Here is a 20,007-nt window from a genome sequence, read left to right as displayed (position 1 = left end):
AAGTGACAAATACATATAAATAAAGGTGCAAAGCTTGATGACAAGTGCTCTCTTGCTATTATTTAACTTCAGAATATTTCATTCTATCCAAGTATTCTTTTCACAATGTGGCTTTCCATTACATGGTATTTCCAGTTTTTCAAAAAACCATGGCTTGCAAGAGAAAGGGCAGGATACCAAATAGGCTTTATATCCATTAACAAAGTCAAATGTATAATAGATTTTCCATGCATTACATTGCTTATCTTTCATATGTCCCCAGTGTTTGCCTCTATTATTAATAACAAAGGTCAGAACCCTTAATATTTGGCAGCATGCTTGACACACAATTGATGGTGCAATATGCTATAATGGTACCTTATATATCTGTTCTGTCTACAGTTGTCAGCTCATTTCATTTTCAAGGATTTTGTGGACAATTCTGAATAGGAAAATGCTGTCTATAAAGCCCTCTGTTTTAAGATGCTTATATTCTGTATTTATTCATTGACTGAAATGGGTTAAAATCAAGTATTTAAATCTGAATGTTGAAATTACTTGTAAGCAAATGGAAATATTGCAGAAGTATTTACAAACACTTCACTTGCATAATAATTTATTGCAGTTTCATGTATTTCAATGCTAGTATTTGTAGAAGTTTATGCCAGTAAAAAAAAAAAAAACAATTAATTAGAAATTGTAGCTATTGTTAAGAATTAAATTCAACTTTTATGTCCACTTCTATGGTCTTGCTGCAAAATCCCTGATTTCGACCTCCCATGCACCCATTTGTCACCAGCAAATTTGGATGACTGTAGTTGCAAACTTTTAAGTTACCATTCAATACAGTAATAAAACAGGGTCTTACAGAAGCCAAACAGTAACAGTGAACATAAATTTTATTTTACATCACTTCAAATAAGTAGAAAGACCACTGCAGTTAAAATGAACTAAATCAAAACATCATGACAACAGCAGAGAGATTAGAATCAGTCTCTGCTCCAAAGAGTTTACAAAGCACATCAGACAAATGTAAAAAGTAAGAATCAAAGTACAAAATAAATAAGTCTGAATTTATTTTGCTTTAAGTGATTTCTATTCACTATGGCATTTTAAATACTAAGAATAACATCAGGAAAAGAAAACAAATAAATGGGAGGAGTGAGGAATGTACAAAGTAGACAGGCAAGGAAAAATAAATAAGTTTGGGAAGAAATTCAAAATAATTTGCTAAGAAGGAAGAAAAAGACATTGGCTGCAAGGATAATCTTAAGACTACAGAAGTGTCACTGTTATATATCATGTCTTTTTTCTCTTGTTTTGAGAAGATCATAAAGTGCTAGAAAATCATCCTAGGCATATACTACTTAATATTGCTCCTCAAGTTTATAAGTATTTAGGCTGAGGTAGTCAGTAGTGTAAAATTTCTATGTTAAGGGAAATTACATTTCATGTATGTCAGCATTTTTAGGGCAATATTTTATCTAGATATTCTTAGACAATGCTGGAACATGCATCTAAGTTTATAGATTTGCACAAAGGTACTTACTTTAAGTCCTTTAGTCAAACATTTAGCTGCTGCTGAGGCTCTGAAACATGCTTCTTGGCTGGTACTTACTCTTCAAGTACCTGCATTCCTCAGTGGTTTTCAACCTTTGCTAAAAAAGTGCCAGTACTTTCACATATTCAATGGGAATTACTTATGAAAATACCCTTTTTCTAATCTGAGTTACCTGGGAAGCAGCGAGAAAAGAAAAAAAAATCTAGTCACTTTCTAGAGCAATTCTGTAGGCTGCTGCTTGATTGCTTTAGAAACTCATTTTGGACAGCTTGTTCTGACAGGTTTCTACAAACTTGGGCAATCAATACCATTCCTGACTATAAAAGAGAGCAGTTTTCAGAACAAGGATTTGTGGCACCTTAGCTAGACTCTTTTATTGGAAGAAATTTCACAAGTAGATTATAGTTACAGGAAAGGTTTTGTTCTCACACACTTCAGCCTGATCTTTCAAGAAAGGTCAAAGGCTGCAAATACATGGGATAACCCTTTGCTGTCTAAGTGCAACTTCATCTGGATTGTTTAATTGATTCTAAGGCTTGTTCTGGAGCTTCCAGCTAGCATTACAGATAGATTTTGAATCAATAAGGATTTGGATTATTGCTGCTTAAAGGCTTACATCTGATTAAATTTTGAAGACATCAGGAAGCACAATCTGTACCAGATGAGATTTTTGTATTATTCTCTTGTTCCTCAGCAGTTCCAGTGACCAGTGGTGACAAATGCGTGCATCGCCATGCATGACCAGATGCACGACTAGAAGAAAGGGGAAGTCTTTCTAAGTAAAAAACACTTAGAAAGTGAAAACAAGGGACAACACCGTGATGATGGCTGGGATATCAAGGTGATTAGCAGGCACAGAACCCTGCCAGGAAGGACACAGCTAACAGTGAGAATGCCAGCACCCCCTGCAATGCAGCCACTGCAGCCAGCCAGGTTCTGGTGCCGGTTGCGTGCGCTGAGTCTACAAGACATCTGGGTGGCTGTCACATGGCAGCTCTGCAGAATCTGACACATTATAAAAACAATATGTTCATTTTGAATGCTTTTAAGCAACCATTAACTAACATTGAGAAAAGCAAAGCGCACAATTCTGAAAAAAAAAACTTGCATTCCTACTAGAAATTTTCCTCATTAAAAGATCTTACTCTCTCAGAAAAAGATAAAATGCCAGCTAAGATTTTTTTAAAATATGGTCTGAATATTGCTGCTTTGTCAAAATACCCTCTAACCTCTTGTTTTCTTTTCGGCAGTCACATGTATTCCATCTAAATCAGTACAAAAGAATAAACTATCAGGCCTTTCAAAGAAGGTTGCTTATTCCTAGTCTTTGCTTAGCTTTCACTGGCATTGCTTTTATTAACAACTACCATTAGCTTTGTCAGAAAAACCAAACAAACATAGTCTTTTTTTGAAAAAAAAAAATAATAATATGGTAGCATTGCAATGAGCTGCAATCACTTGAACAAGTGTAACACCAGAGAGAGAATTAAAAACTTCCGCAGTATCAAATTGAGAGTTAGTAAGTGGAGAGGTAAGGGGTAAATTCATCTAAAATGAATCAAAATTTATTTTAATTTGAATGCCAGCACATTCTGAGACACTGCTTAAGCACAGTACCTGTGCTACATGAATACATCCCAGATCCTAATTAGTCAGTGGGTAGGAGTTCTGGCTGTGTATCAAGCTGTGTATCTAGAAGGCAGAAGGTAGTTTTTACATCATGTTCTCTATTCTACAGGTCAAAAGAAGGTTTCACTAAGGGCAGGAATAATAAATTGCACATTTGTAAGAATGTTTGAGTTATGCTGAACACATAGGTTCTCACTGTGATGAGATTATTTCGTTTTCAGTTCAACACCTTTGCTTATTCTTGAATTTTTTAAAATTTAGTCATTTGTAGATGGGAAAGATTACATGAACATATAATGTCTTATCATTGTTGAGTAATTTCTCTCACTACCAAGTAACTTGCCTTTTCAACAAGTTTTCAAAATCACTATTTGAAACACTGAGAAAATATAATTAATCCATAGTCTAAATATTTAGTAACAGGCCACAGAAATTTCTTAAATTAGCTATACTTTTAAAATGGTTCATAAAACAAATAATTTCACAGGCCATGAAACTTCATCATTGAATTTCAAAGACAAACTTGAACTTTATTCCTAAACAAATGTCTTAATCTAAAAGAACACAAGTTCTGTTTTGTTAAACAAATCTTGCACAGTTTACAGATCTGTACAGAAATATTAATTACAAGACCACCTACTTTGTCACTATTTAAAAAAGTATTACAGCCATAAACACAACACACTACTTAAAATTCAACAAAAAAACCAAAGTGAGCAAGTAATAACACAGTAATTCTATTTACAAAACCTTTTTTTAAATTGTTACAAACAGGTTTCATATATATGAAAGAATAAACAAATAAAGGGGCTCAGAAACCTGTGCATTTTATTTCATTTTACGGTTTTTAAGTATGTGCCATTAAAATTATATTATTATTGGTTTATGCTATTTAGCATCATGTTTTTTCAGTTAATGTGACAAGTCTACTTAATAATCCAAAGTGACACACCAGACTAACATATCAGACAGGTTTTGAAAACTAAGGTATTAAATAGTGAGATTTCATTAATAAAAAAGTACCAGATGAAGCTTTTATTTTTGTTATCAAGCCATTACTTAAATATTTTATGTAAAGGATCTTTGCTAATCCAAGCAAAATGAAAGATCATCTGAATGTTTTTAGCCTGAGTAGTTATACAATTCAGAGGACCTGCTACCCACAACCCACTTTTGCCTAACCTGATAATTTGTGTTGGAAATTGGTTCTACTCTGAATTCTGTGTGAAACATCCTTTGGACCACAATTCGACACCTGTTACGGGTAAGTTATACAGAGACAAACCCATTTGTTTAGACATTGAGCTGATAATATTTTTTTCCTTTTTGCTATCCCTGATTGGCTAACTTCATTGCAAACTACAGTATAAAAATTGGTAGTTCTGCAGAGCTGTCACATGTGTTCTGAACAATGGGGAAGAAAAAAAAAATATAAAAACCCAAAAAAAAAAAAGAACAAACAAAAAAAAACCAACAAGGGTCTTTGATCACAAAAAGAGAAATCATGCTTGTGTATCACTAAAGGAGAAAGCTTACTGTACCATGTAAAACCTAACAGGTATTAAGAGATTTGCCAGCAAAACATGAGAGATAGGGAAAGGCAAATGAAACCTTGAGAATGGCAAATCCAAGAACTAAATTGAGAATCAGTCACAATTCTCTTTCATGCAACTAAATCAGGAGAAATGTATGTTGCCCATTATTTTTGGCTTAAATTATTCTGAATAGCGTATTGTACAGCAATGTTACTTAAAAAGGATCAGAGAACATCAGCAGTATTAAAACAGATCCTAATTTACACTGACAGGACATAGAGTAATCCAATGCTGAATACAGTATGCTATCAGAAGAGTTTTTGAATGAGGCTTGACTGTAGAATGAAGTTATTGCAAGAGGTATGCCCTGAGGTATCAACTTCTATTGAATGTCAAGAAGACATATAACCCCTGATGGAAGATACAACATTTCATCTTGAAATCCATCATAATTGCCATTAGTTGAAACTTGTCCTATACCACCTTGCTGAGCTGCCTCCATTCTTATCCAGGCCCAGAAACTAATGAAAACTAAAACAGATTTATATGGATTATATATATTAAAAGGAGGCATACAGAGAGCAGGAGAAAGGGAGAAAGAGGCTCTAGTTATTCCAAGTCTGTGGAAAGATGTAAGGAAGATGCTTAAAATTAAGTTAAGCATAGGCATAAACCTTATTGTTATATTGAAATATTTACTCAGATTAATCTTTTTATCTGCTCTTAAAAGTAAATAAATTTTAATTGTTTACTTGTTTATAATTAAACAAATTTTTAATTGTTTACTTCAATTTTAATTTAAAAAAATGAGTTTGTATCATTGCATTTTGTAGTCACTTGGTCACAGAGTCTTGAACAGAAGAACTTTAGGTAAAGAAACCCAGTCAGGTTTGTGACATGAAAACAGGAATAGGAGAATAGATAAGGGAGTAAAACTGGGTTAGTAGTATGACTGTAACACCCAGTCTTCAACTTGAAGCACCCCGAGATTTTATTCTTCAGCAGTAAATGTGCACATCTTGACAGATTCTGATACAAAAAGTAGGAAAAAAACCAAGAGAAGGCTCTCAACTTTCTGAAAGAAAAATAGATCCTATCATTTTCATTATCTCCAAAATCAAAGGTTCTAGAGGTTTTCTTACATTTTAGCAGGAGAAAGTGGCAAATCAGAACTTATGCAGAGAGAAATTTCAAATTCTCTAGCACTACTGGCAACCTTTCAGGAATTGCTTTTCAAAGCATATGAAACTACTTCCTAAAGACAATCTGGAGAGATTCCTTATAATGGTTTCATATAAAGCCATGCAGTAGAAGGGTTCCTTTGACTTTTTTCCCCAGTAGCTTATTGCACATACCACAAAGAACACACATGTATCTAGAGGATTGCAGTCCTGGACACTGCAATTTTGGACACACACTTAGCAATACCAAGAGTTCATTGTAGTCACTGAGGTCACCATTTACAGGACCAGACCATGAAACAATTTCTGTTTGTTCTTGCATGTTTCTAACATTTCTTTTACCGAGAACTGCAATTTCGTCAATGCTTTAAGAGCAGCTCTTTTTAAACAAAGTAGATTCAGACACAAGGAACACATGTCTCATTAGAGTAACTGGCAGTGAGAATGACATTTCTGGTATGCTGAATTAAATTTTGCTTCAAAAGAAAGTGTTTTGTTGATTTTCAAATTTATTTGAACTAGGATTGCAAAAGAAGGAAAAAAGTAAATGGATGCATTTTAAGGACATTTTGTTTCATATTGAAATAGTTCTAAAACAATTTGGAGAGTAATTATTAATTTAACTTTATAAACATGTATGGCAGATGCTATTAGATATTTTTATTCATTTAACTAGAGGCTGACACCTCGCACAATAATCTCCCATCCTCTCTTACATTTAAGAAAAGACAAAGAGCTGCCACTCTCAATTATAAGTGCCAAAACTTGAACAGTATCTATTAAATTCCCATTTTTCTGGAGAAGGAAAGGAACAAAGAATACAGAATTTGCTGTTTCAAAAAGACTTAGATTACAGAAGGGTTGCCTTAATATGTCTCTTTGTAATTATTTGCATTTGTCATTTGGATCCATTAGAACTTAAACGATGGCATAATTGTATTTCTTTTTCGTGCTGCCATTAAAATTGACTGTGCCTTTAAACAAATGTGCCCAGATGCTCTGGGTACAGCTAATCACAGGCACAAAGGCCCAGTCAAGGTCAGGCTGCAACTTTCTCTCTAATTGCCCGGTTATACATTCCTTGTTCTCGCAAATCTTCTACTGACTTCAATGGGATTTTTGTTTAGTGAGGATTATAGGATTCGGCCTCCTAACTTAACTACTGCATCTATACATCTCTGCGTGTAACATGCTTCAGTCCCTACAGTTATAGTATCTGTAGTTTTACTAGCCCTAAATATCATGTTCAGCATTTTAAGACTTTTACCATTCCAAAGCCCTAAAATGCAGTTTCTGTTTTTAATCCTTTTCTTTTTTTGGCTCTTCCACGGTCAACACTATTGGACTTTAAAAAATAGTTACCTGCAAGCCCATCTTTGTCTTACTGCTGCTGTAATTTTCATTTCAAACATTCTAATTTGCTTTCTAAACCTACTGACATAACTATTATATCAGGCATTCTGCTAAAACAAAAAGACAGTTTGTTTCCTATTCAGTTACATTCCAGGTCCTTATTAAAGCAATCTGGTGATTTTTACGTGATCTTACCAATGCCCATAATAGCTTTTGTTGACTTCTCTAAACATTTTTGCTTGCCACAGCATGTTTGTATTATTAATTTTCAATGCCATTTTTTTTTACATTTACACCAGGTTGCCTTGCAGTCTTCCTAGTTTACCCCACAACATATGTTCATGAAATATTTTTCCATCATTATGCAAACACTACAATCTAGACAAAGTGCATGCCATCATTTTTTATCAGACCAGCTGTACAACTGAAAGACAAGGATGTTTCTATGTTGTCAGTTCAGGCCTGTTGGTCTCTTCCTCATCCAAACTGAACACATGAGGAAACCCAGACACAGCTGACAAGACAGTTCACTCAAGTGCCTAATTCTAACAGCACAAAACAAAACACCATGAGCTTGTCCTCTGAACATACCAGCTGCTCTAGCAACAAAAAACCCCTTTTGTCACCTCCTGGGGCATGCAACCTGCAGTATCACACTACACAAAAACCTTTCCAAGGGGCTGAAGCACATGCTTTGACAATTTAAAATCAAAAATATACTCAAAATCCCCAGCAAAACCAAGTCTCACTGAACTCATGGACCCTCCAAAGCAACAAAAACAGTAGTTATGTCTCGGAGACATTGAAAGGGAGCTGAGGGTACTGACAAAATGCTCTGAAAGCATGTGTGCTCATCCTGCTCCAGGCAGCACTGACATTGGGTGGACCCATAACCAAGGGGCCTGAGGGCTCAAGTTTGCTCTCTACTACAATCCACAAAGCTCACCTAGATTCAGCCATTCCTTCCTTAAGAAATGCCATGAACACGAGGCACATCTGGTGCAAACCTTGTCAAAACCTTGATTAACTCCTAGCACCTCCCAAAGTAAAACCTGGTACATGGACACCCTGGAAAGTGAAAACACATCAGTGGAACTGCAGGACAGCGCATACAATTTGCAACTTCGTAACTTCCCCATGCAAATTGTATCACAGGGAAACCAAACAGCTTCAGAGGGCTACAGTTTAGTCTAATCAATTTTTTTATACGTGTTAAATCCCTGTTGCATTTGTATATTTACCAAATAAAGTTTCATGAGGAAATTGGCTCTTCTCCATATCCTTCCTCTGCAAGGTCTTTGTGGAAATGTAGCTACCTCAAGCTCTCTGACCCCTGGATTCGAAACTGTCTGATAGATTTAAGAAAAAAAACATCAATTCTGGAAGACTATACATCGCAAATTTAGCCTCTGTCATTGTAAATACTTCAAGCAAAATACCAAAAATAACCTAAGCAAAGCTGTCCCAATAGAAAGTCAAGTACTTACTGGTCTTACCATAGGAAACCATTACTTGACTTTTTCACACCCTCTGAGCTCCCTCACACTTGTAATCCTACCTCTGGTCATACTATTTATACTCATGTTTTCACTGATATGGTCTCCATTTTTGTAGCACAATACTTTTGATAGAGATGCAGAAAAAGAAAATTTTATGTTAGAGAAATGCCTTGTCAAGAAAAACTTGACTTTGTTTTGTTTTTCTGTTGATTAGAAGATGCGCTGGTGAGCGCTCAATATTTTTATTATGTTAAACATTTGGATTTTTACATGTATAGACTTTATTTCTACCCAGGCCACGGTCTTTAGCTCTTGTGGGTCTTTGGGTAACTTCAAATATTTCTACTTGTCTCAATTTTAAATATCAGCTTCTGACTTCTGAGCAATATGGCAACTGTGAGCCACAGATTGAGAAAATGAATTCAATGAATTTTGTCTTATGAGAGGCCAATACTCCAACATGTTTTTATTAGCATTTTACTGTAATCTGAACAAAATTTCTTGAGCAGCAGATAAAAGATGAAGAATTGCTTACATGAGGATCAGAAACATAAACTAAAGTGACACACTGGGTAAAGCACATTCATTTAGTTAAAAAGTCTCCAGTGAGTTGCAAGCAGCACCAAACATATAATTGCTGCTCAAGGTTTGCAGTTTCTGTGACATCACTACAGGAGTGATAAGAATACTATTTAACGGGGTCCACTTTCAAGGTTACCTTATGTTCCAATAGAGATTGAAGCAGTCACTGCCAAATGACATACAAACTGGTAGTTTTCATGCTTGAAAGGCACATGCTAGTCAAAAGATTTTATCAGCTATTTACTTTAAATGCAAAAGAGCACGACTCCCACTGACAAAAAAGGGATGCAAACTCAGTAAGTTTAGGACACTGCTACAGTCTGCAGGTGCTAGGCTCATGCAGAAACAGTAGCTAACTTCTGGGGCTGGAGCACCCATCTGACCATCATACTCTTTCTGCCCTGGCATACAGAGTTGCAGTAAAGAGCACAGCTAAATGTCAGATGATGTACAGATCAGAACAGGTCATCTTGTGGGCTTTGCATAGGACTTCTTAGTCTTCTTCAGTATCATAGTACTTGGCCTCATCAAATAAGGGAGGCTAGATGACCCAGCAGTGTGAAGCAGTTCAAAGTCTAGACTGCTGTAATTTAATTAAAAGATGCATTATTCTCACTATCCTCTCTGTAAGCAACATGAAACACACACATGGAGAGTACGAATCAGAACTGGACAATCCAAATTTTGGAAGGTAACAGAGTGCATGTTTTTAAACTGACCTCAAAACCATGTCTTTTCTGTGAATTGAAATTCTTGTGTGTCTTATTTTGACCTTTCAGTAAAGCCTGCACTAAGCCATGGTACTTTGCAGCCTGCACTCAGAATAGAAAATAATTCTCTGAAGCTTCCAGAGACATACTTTCCATTCTCAGCCTTTTTCAGATTTTCAACAAATACTCAGTATTTAAGGATGGATCCCTGTTCTCTGCAACCACATGTGGCTGGCTTCCTGAGCTCAGTGCCAATAGTTCCTTAGAGCATTCCCTACATGAGTTCCCTAAAACTTGTCCCCACCATCTTTAAGACCAAATGACACATGTACTAAAGTCTCCCAGTTACAACTGTCAAAGCTATTTGTGCTTTCTGATTCTGCCCACAGATAGACTCCAGTGCTGCCAGACTCAGCACCCCACTTAGGGTAAGGCTAAGTGATCCTTCTTAGGGCTAAACACTTGAAGGAAGTTTTGAAGAACACATGGACGCTCCTTATATGAACAACAATTCATTATATTCTCTGCATACAAAATTAGTACAAAAAGCACATAGTAACCACATTAGTACAAAATCACACAGAAACTGCAGCAATATGGAAAAGGAAGAAATAAGTCTTCAGTTCCTAGAGCTTTGCCCAGTGCCACTAAAACCCCATACGAATTCATTGAGATAGCCATGTCAGGCAAACATTACTAGCAGGCAGAATTATACCTATTTAGCAGTACCTCTAAATTTAAAGCCATACAACTTCTGGGAAAAACAGACAAGGTGATCTTTAACTGACTATACCGATATTCCTGACAAAAGGCCTTACATCTGCTAATAAAATGTAGAAGTTACACTTGATATCTTATCCTGAATCAGAAGGTATAGTATATCAAAAAGATGTTGATTTGCCATTATATTTGAAGTGATTGCCTCAGGATTTATACTTAATCTGGTTTTCAGAAAGCATGAGCTATTCTAGATAGAAACAGATGTCAGAAAATGCATTGTCAGACAGAAAATATGGTACATTATTCTAAAAAAAGGCTTGCTTATGATCTTTTTTCCAAAGAAAAATTAAAAAGACAATGCAATATAGTCAAATCCAACAAAAAATAGCATAAGCAATACATAGTTATATATGTGTTCATTCATGACTTCAGATTTATCACACATATATTAATGACTACCATTTTCATGATTTTGATCTATTACTAGGTCACATGATAGTATTTTTGATAAGTAAGGGAGGAGTTAAAAACTTGGAAATACAATTTTAATTTAAAAATCTCCCAAATGCAGATTTATGAGGCTGGTCAGTCAGGTGGGTTTTGTTTTGAGGTTTTTTTGGGAGGGGGTGTTCTTTATTTTTTTCTTGTTTTGTTTGCTTGCTTATGGCCAACTAGTACTGGTTACTTTCTAAGCCTCCTAGAGTAACAAACTGGAAAGATCCCTTACAGCCACTTAGTCCAACACCCCAGTCAAACTTCCAAAGACAAAAAAATTCAGTGTCTCTCTACAAAACTAGTTCTACTACTTAATCATCCCCATAGAAAATATATTTTCCCCCTTATACCCTTTGGAAGCCTCTCCTATTTCAAAGTATGATCGTTGTCATCTAAGCCTGTGCACCTCAGTGAAAGCCTGGTTCCACATCTGAAGTAAACTCTTAGTGGAAGATCACTATTTGGTCCAGTCCTCTCAGGCACTTCTCATAGGACAGATGTTTAAGCCCATCTCTGTGACCCACTGCAAAAGTCAATTAAGTTTATTAGCATCTTTCTTGATGTTTTTTTTTCTTTTTTCCTCAAAACCAAGCACAATATTCCACATGTGGTTTAACAGTCAAGTAGAGGACAACTACTTTGCTCAATTTACTGGCTACATTCCTCTTGAGGGAGCCCAGGACACTGTCAGCCTGCATGGCTGGCAGAGCATAATACTGGCTGATGTTCAGCTTAACCATCAACCAGGAGCCTTAAATCCTTTCCCACAGAGCTGCTTCCCAGCCACTGAGCCTTCAGCCTCTACCACGGCAAGGAGCTCTTCCATCCCAGGTTAAAGACTTGCATTTGACTTCATTGAATCGCATCAGAATCCAGTCAGTCCGTTTTTCCAGTGTACCTGAGTCTCTCTGAACAGCAAACCTGCAAGGAAGTCTATCAGCTTTATTGCCTGCACACCTCCAGTTTGTTGCTATACCCAAATCACATGAAGGTTTGCTCTGTCTCACCAGCATGTACTCTCTACTCCTGTAACTCTCAAAGATATAAAAAGATGGTTAGAGCACAGTAACACCAATATTGTGGGTTTGGTCCCTGTATAAGTCATTCATTTAACTGTTGGACTCAACAATCCTTGTGGGACCCTTCCAATTCAGAATAACATGTGAATCTGTGACTGTAATAAAACAGGACAAATCCCAGGAGAGGGCTCTCATCTACAAATTTAGTAATTCATCAGAAACTGTGATCAGATTAGTCAAGCATGACTTACCCTTGGCATTCATAGTCTGACCCCAAAAATATCCCATTTACCAGTTCTCTAATTAAGCCCAAAGCTGGCTCTTTTCAAGGGCAGGATGATACTCGGCTACATGAGCTTCAGTAATTCATGGTTGCTACAAGCCAAGGCTGTCTTAGATTATTGCCTTCTTGGCTCTTCATTTGTGAGGACTCTCTCACTCAGATCCATTGCACCCTCATTAGCATCCTTTTGACAGTCTCCAGAAACATCCTGGGCTGCTTTTATGCATTGCCCTTCCAGCAGGCGGGAGGGAGGCTAAAGTCTATCCCAAGAACAAGGGTCTCAGAGTTGCTTAAATATGGCATTGTCCTATTCTCATGCTAAGCAAGTGATCCCTAAAATATACTCACCATTACACTCACCCATACCTGCCCCTCTGATCCTCATCAACAAGAAACCCTCCCATTCAAACTGCTTCTACTTGCAAAGGAAAACCCGAATTCCTTTCTTCCCTGCCAGTCTTCCTACATCCATCCATCAGAGTTGTTCCAACAATGCCTTATTGATGGGTCTGCATGCAGAGGTCTGTCTCCTCCTGATTGATTCCTAGGCTGTGTGCGTCTCTCTGCAGGCAATTCTTCCCTGACAGTCTATAAACCAGAAGATTTATGTTTTGCTTTGGAGTTGTTCTTCCTCAGATTTGACCATCTGCTGATAGTACTTTTCTGCCTGTCATCCAAATTTTGCTTGTTTTCTTCCAAAAAATTTTTTCCTTCTCTTTTAAATCTGTGTCCATCCCTCCCAATTCCAGTAACAAAACATTAATTAAAAAGTGCGTAAAATCTCAGAGTTTGTCTGTCAGCTATCACACTTTCAAATTAGCACTGCTACTTTGGGAGAAGATGTACTGCTGTAAATTAAAATTATGAAAAACCTGTAAAAGTCTATGCAATAACCTGTTCAATCAGTACCACATATGTAGGCAATGGGAGGAAAGGTTTTATCCCAGCCAAACAAGTATAAAATCTCATATAACGCTGTGAGTTTAAAGACCAGAACAGAATACTGAAAATATTATCTGGAATTGAGCAAATAGCCACATAAATAGCCACACAGCACTGGTACTCCAACCACCTCCTTTAAAAGCTACCCTAGGAATATCTACAGATTGCAGTCCTCAGACTGCCTAACTTGATTTCACTTGGCACAGGATACACTCTGCATCAGAACGCAGGCACCCCAGCTGGGAGGTGAAGTTGACTTTTTTGATGGACAAGAGGCCTTGACAGAAAACATTTCCTAAGACAAAAAAAATCAGCAGGGCCTCAGTTCTTCTGAGGATATTGACCAGCAAGACACTGAAACATTAATCAACAGCAAGGATCACCAGACTCGCTTCTTGAGCTACAATTCCACTTCCTTGGCTAAGCCTGCAGAAGAGCTTTAGAGAACAATAATACAGGCTCATTACAGGCTACCATTTATAAGAAGTGTATGCAGTTTCTCTTCCAGCAAGTCAATTGACTGATGGTAACTTAATATTTGTTTAGCAAATGGAAGTCACTTAAAAAAAACAAGATGTTATTGACCCCTACAGTTAGAACAAAAAACCTCTGAGAGGAGGAATAGGCACACAATTCAATGTGCTGGGAAAAAAAAGTGTTAATGCTGACTACTGAATGAAAAAGCTCTACCAAACAACTCCCACTGATAGGTTTGCTTTAATATTGCAAAAATATAGATCACTTGCAGTTTCTCCTAAACAAAATACACACAATCCAAATTTCCTGTTGAGAATCTTCTTTCATCCAGACTTAATTCTCAGCACATCTTTTTTGAATTAAACCAAGGAGATAATCCTCAAGGTGAAAATAAAGTGATATAAGCATTTGCAGAGCTGGAGTACAGATTAGCCTTCATTTTAAATTTAGTTTTGAAAAAAGCGTTCTATTACTAGGTGACTATTCCTATATTTATACAGACTCTTAAACAACATCATGTAACTGTTAAGTATAACTTCCTATATATTATTTGGTTAGAGAAAGTTTTTTTAGAAACTAGATCATAGCAGAGAAAATGGCATAGACAAACCAAAAATGCAGGACTAAAAGAGACTGTGTTCCTCACTATTCCATAAAGGCTTTTTCCAAAATGCAGACAAAAGAAGGTTGTGTACATTATAAAATTACTAGACTAAAATCAAAATTGTTTCTATAGCTAAGTAATGCTCATTTTTAAACGTGGAATGAAAAGGTAGCCCAATCCCTTTGCTAGAAGTGCCCTCAAATCAAAAAAACATAATTGAAGGAGCCATTTCTGGCTGTTGTGAACAGAGCTACACTGCTTTTAGTGGCATTGAGACTATTAACAGCAGCTGAAGATCTGGTCTTCCAATTTAAATTCTGTCTTGACTTTGAGTAATTCTGCTGAGGTCACTAGAACAGGGTTACTCAGGACATAAATTTGCCCCAAGGGCTTTTGTTGCCTGAGATATATTTATATTACATTAATGTATAAACAGAAAATGCCTAGCAAGTTCCAGTAAAGCAATTAATGTAATTAGTTTGTAGCTTGTGCTTAAGTCTCTCAAGGGTTACTGAGGGTCAAATTAGGGAAACATATTTCTGAAAAGCACAGGTCCTAAAATAACAAAGTTCCATCTGATATCTCTGAGTAGCACCTCTGTATTTTGACATCTAATAATCTTTTTAAAGAGTAAACAGATGCAAATGAAAGAGTAAAATCTATCTGAAATGTTGGAATGTCAAATTTAAAGCAAATGATAATTTTGTGTGTTTCCAGAAATAAAAATGCTTTAGTTAATTTCTATTTAAACTTCAGAACATTATAAAGATATAAATAGCAACAAAAGTAAGAATTTTTGCATATATTCTAAAACAGAAAAATTCAGGTGCAAACAAAAAGTAAGTATTGTCCACTTTTTACTATCTGTAACCTCTCCTCATCTGGAGTTTAAAGTTCAGTAAAACTTGCACCATATGAAGCACACAAAAGTTAGCATGATTGGGCCTAAACATTAAACATCAGTGGATCACAGCAAGCTGTTTAAGGAAACTGATGACAATTGTCATACACATGAACCAAGTAGCAGTGTCTTTTACAAGCAGCAGCATGGTTTCATTTAAAAAGGCAAAACCTGAAGGCTGAGAAACACTATAAGACACTCATTATCTATAAGAATGTCAGGGAGAATATTTTTTTAATTAACTAAACCTGTCTGAGAACCCTAAACAGCTACTAAAATATAATTAAAATGAACTATCAAAGGTCACCATGGGCCATGTGTTCATTTGGATAACAACAGGGGCAGATACCAGCCGTTGATAACTCTCATTTATTGAATTTATTAACAGGCTGCAGGAATGTGCAGCTTTTTACATGACTAGGCATATAGTCATTACATGACTATGCATATTGAGCAATTGTTTAATTTCAACTTTACTTTCTTCCATTTTATATACTTCACAACCCTTTACACTATGCAAACACAACATTTTATTTTTAGATCCTGTTATGTCACACATGATATTTATCAACACATCAATTAGTTACAGAAAACTGAAAAGAAAGAGTATGGAAATGCAGTCTCCTTAAGGGCTAAAGAGACCAGATAAATCATGAGTTTACAACAACTACTTGTAGCATTTAGTTCACTAGATTTATCTGACAGTACATCAAAACTCTGAATTTATTAATGCCAAATATGTAAATCTGTTATTTAACAGTTGCTAACAAAGCAGGAACTTTCAAAGTGGAGATAAAAAGGAATAGAATAGTCAAGTCTGAGTTCTATTAACAAAAACACAATGCTTCCATATACAGCTAGAGTACCAAGTGATGTGAGCAGCGAAAACCACATCAGTTTTAATGGAGAAAAACAGAAATAAGTATTTCTGAAGCATGGGCAGAAATGAAAAAATGCTTTTGATCTAGCTCATGAAGGATGATAAACCCTGACAATACACATTTGGGATGCTGCTCTCAGGTTCCATTATAGTATTATAGTGCAATGTTTCTAATTTCTTTGTGTAGATATATTTCTAATTTGTAACTGCAAATACTAAGTCCTTTGAATTAAAAAGGAATGCAAACAAGTCAAATAGTTCACACTGAAATAAAAGGAAATATTATTGTTTCTGATTTAAGGAGAAGTAACAGCTGGCACTTATTATGTCGATGTACTACATCAATCACCAATAACAAAAACTCTAATAAATCTACCTTATGTCCTTATAAATATAAAGCTGTTTTTCCTTTCCTAGACCAGATTGCTAGCTTGTGTAAAGTGGTACAGCTCTAAATCCAGCTCTCTATCTCCTAATCAGTTCAAATTATGTACCAGACACAAAATTATGTAGTTTAGCTTTTACAGATGGAGGTGGATTTTGGTCTTTTTGTTGTTGTTTTATGGTTTTGGTGTTTTTTTTTTGTTTTTGTTTTTTTTTTTAACCAAGTTATTGACTTCCACAGAGAACACAAGACATGGTACCTGTAAATCAGAGTATCAGCAAGTACTTTTGGGGTTTTTTTTCAAAGCTCTATCTGCAATAGATGCCAATTTGTGCATCTTTCTCTCTACCACGGCATGCATTGTTTTTAAACAGACACTCCACTGCAACTGGATAGTGACAAGAATAAAAAGAACAAAGGCACTGGAAAGAACACTAACCACAGGAAGATGAGTAGGACCTCGCCTCTCACAATCCAACCACCCAATGTATGGGACACTAGTGCTGAGAAACAAACGTGCTTTAACTCTCCCATCTGACAAAGAATGAATGAAGCAGAACAGATTGTCCAGCAAGTTTCTGTTATGTGCTTATCACAATTTTCAGTACAGAGGATAGAGCAAACATTTCTGAAGTCTATTCAAACTACATGGGAGGACTTAATCCAGACTGTGAATAAGGAAATAGTTTTCCAGTAAATAGAACATTAACTTTCAAAAGAAAGTTGATCTTCTACCTAATCAGCAGAGGAGCAATTTATGGACAGATGGTGATGAGAAGACATACTTATGTCTTTCAGTCTTTATGTTCAGGTTTAAAAAAGGTCAGTGGTAACCAGGCAGATGATATGGGTAACAAAGAAACAAAGGGCTTCAACTAAAATGGGGAAAGCATTCTCCTATGTGTTAATCCAGATGCTTCAAAAATCAAATTACTTTGTTTAGTTTTCTCTAAGACACTTTCAAGACACTACTTGTCAGAAGGGACGTCAGAGCTATTACTTGCCATCTTTGAGAACAACCAATCTTGAGAACTGCTGCTTTCAGGAGACTGAAAGAAAACCAGAGTTCCTACCACAGGTTCAATTCTAGCTGCACAAACATTAGAGCAAATTATAAACAAACAAGTCATTTTCAAGTACTTAGGGGGGAAAATGAAGAATCATCCTTATTCCTAACACCCCAAGAGATTGTAAACATCTGTTTACAGCTGTGTGTAACACACTAATCACATCAAATTAATATCATTATCTTTTCATGTTATAGCCAGGGAAAGTTTTCCTGATAAAGAAGGAGCAATAAGGATTACATGAGTTAGGATAAACCTTCTACATGGTAATAAGCAGCACTGTCACATGGGGAAGAGCCAAACCTTCCCTCTGCTTGCCTGCAACCCAGCCTCACTGCTCCCAAATCCATTCTCCCAACCTTGCACCATCTCTGCATGTATATACAAGCCAGATCCAGATAGCTTCTGCTGCAAAAGAGATCACACATACTTTTAAAGTCATTATTTCTGCACCCTAAATAAAGTCAGAAACCAAGACCTGATACAGCTGCACATGATATCTGTATAACAGCTTCTCCAACCCCTGTCCCCATGATCCTGCTCCATGAATGCTACTGAGGGTCAAAGGGACCCACTAAAAGATACTGATTAGTAAACTTGGTCCTTTATGCTATGTGTTGCACTGGTTAAGGACTACAAGAAATACAAACAGTTGTCATGGAGCTGCACTTCCTCTTACAATTATTCTTGAGAAAAAAAAATCTGTGTAATTTTTTCTGCCAGCTCAGTTTTCTTGGAAAGCTTGTGACCTCAGAGTGAATTACAAGCCTCATCTTGTCCACTCTGTAATTTATTTTGACTTTAGTAAGGCTTTTTCCTTGATATTCTGAGACGCAGGAAATGTGGTCTAGAGGAAGTTACTACAAAGAGGGAAGCAAAACTGCTGGAAAACTGTACCCTATGTTGTTTGTCAATGTTTTTCTGTCAAAGAGAACACAGCTGTGTTCACTGTCAAAGTTAACACACTTGTTGCTGTGCAGTTGAACATACTCAATCTGGATATTGGGTAGCTGAAGAGGAAGATGTTTACCAAAATATGCTTCTGATTGCTTAGTGGTAGGTTGTAAAAAGTTTAGATGACAGGACAAGAACTCAAAAGAAACTCCATGAATATAAAAAATACAGGAAAGAAAAGATAATGAGATTTTGTTAGGACACTTCTACTCCAGAATATTTTAAGTTCAGTCCTTCAAGCAGGAATACTCAACTGGACAAAGACAACTGAAGAACTTCTAATTTGTAACAGCTCTCCAGTAAAGCCACCTATGAACATGAGTTAAAAACTAAAAAGAACACAATAAAGAGACCAGTATTTAGTCTAAAGAAGAGGAGTTTGAGGGAAATTAAGAGCTAAATACAAGGAAAGAGGTAATAAGTAATGTTTCATATCCACATTATCTTGGACAAAGAGTAACAGATTTATTCTTACAGCACACGCTATTTACACTGTATACTAGGAAAAAGAATTCTGTTTAACCAACTTTTTTCCTGGAGACCTATATGGGAACATATATTAACCAAATTCCTCTTTGATCTGTTAATAGTCTTTGCTGTGCCATACAAAGATTTTTTTTAAGGCTTTTTTGTTTGCTTTGAATCTAGCCAGCATCTTGCTTTCTGCCGGTCTTCTTGTAAAAGAGTACTGTTGCAGCTGAAGTCAGAAAAGCAATCAAGACAATCTTCTCTGATGGAACTAGATGAGCATGTCTCATTAGCAACTGTTGTAAATAGTCCAAGTATATACAACAAAATAAGGACATGTTGATTCAAAATTTGTTTTACAGTGAAGCTTCAGCTAGATACAGTGCACCAAGTAATTCCTTCGAAATTAATGTGGACAGCTCTCTACATGTGAATGTGATTCCAAGAAAAAATGTCCTTTCATGTAATTATATATAAGAAGGAAAACACAGCTGGTTAAAAGTGTCCAATAAATAATCCAATAGAGTAATTTTTCCTTAAAGATGTTGGATATAACCAGCCAACAAAATCGCTTTGTGAAAATACTTTGTAAAGTACTTCTAAATTATTACTTTGTGTTGCAATTACAAAACAGCCGAACAAATCTTGTTTGGACACCTGTTCCAGGACTCTACCATATTGCCATCCAGTAGTTTAAGAGGATGGGGAAGAAGAAGGGAGTAAAAGGGAAACAGATCTTTTTCTGACTAATGGATCAATTCCAAAAACTTTGAAATGCAGGAG

The 20,007-nt window shown here is 36.2% G+C and overlaps 1 protein-coding gene and 1 long non-coding RNA gene across 8 annotated transcripts in view; one reads left to right on the top strand and one right to left on the bottom strand.

Annotated features, from left to right (window-relative positions):
* Positions 1-20,007, bottom strand: part of VEGFC (vascular endothelial growth factor C) — an 85,153-nt gene that overhangs the window by 25,898 nt on the left and 39,248 nt on the right. The gene's annotated exons all lie outside the window — the stretch shown is intronic.
* The window catches only part of LOC146767583 (uncharacterized), a 70,342-nt gene that overhangs the window by 37,726 nt on the left and 12,609 nt on the right, over positions 1-20,007 (top strand). For both annotated transcript variants that reach the window (XR_014955125.1, XR_014955124.1), the window contains one exon: positions 1-20,007. This exon is cut by the window's left edge and continues 26,925 nt beyond it; it is cut by the window's right edge and continues 12,609 nt beyond it. This is a non-coding gene — a long non-coding RNA (uncharacterized LOC146767583).

The sequence above is a fragment of the Lonchura striata genome, chromosome 4 (assembly GCF_050655825.1).
Source record: "Lonchura striata isolate lonStrDom1 chromosome 4, ASM5065582v1, whole genome shotgun sequence".
Classification (NCBI taxonomy): Eukaryota; Metazoa; Chordata; class Aves; order Passeriformes; family Estrildidae; genus Lonchura; species Lonchura striata.
This window is presented reverse-complemented; position numbering and strand designations above follow the sequence as displayed.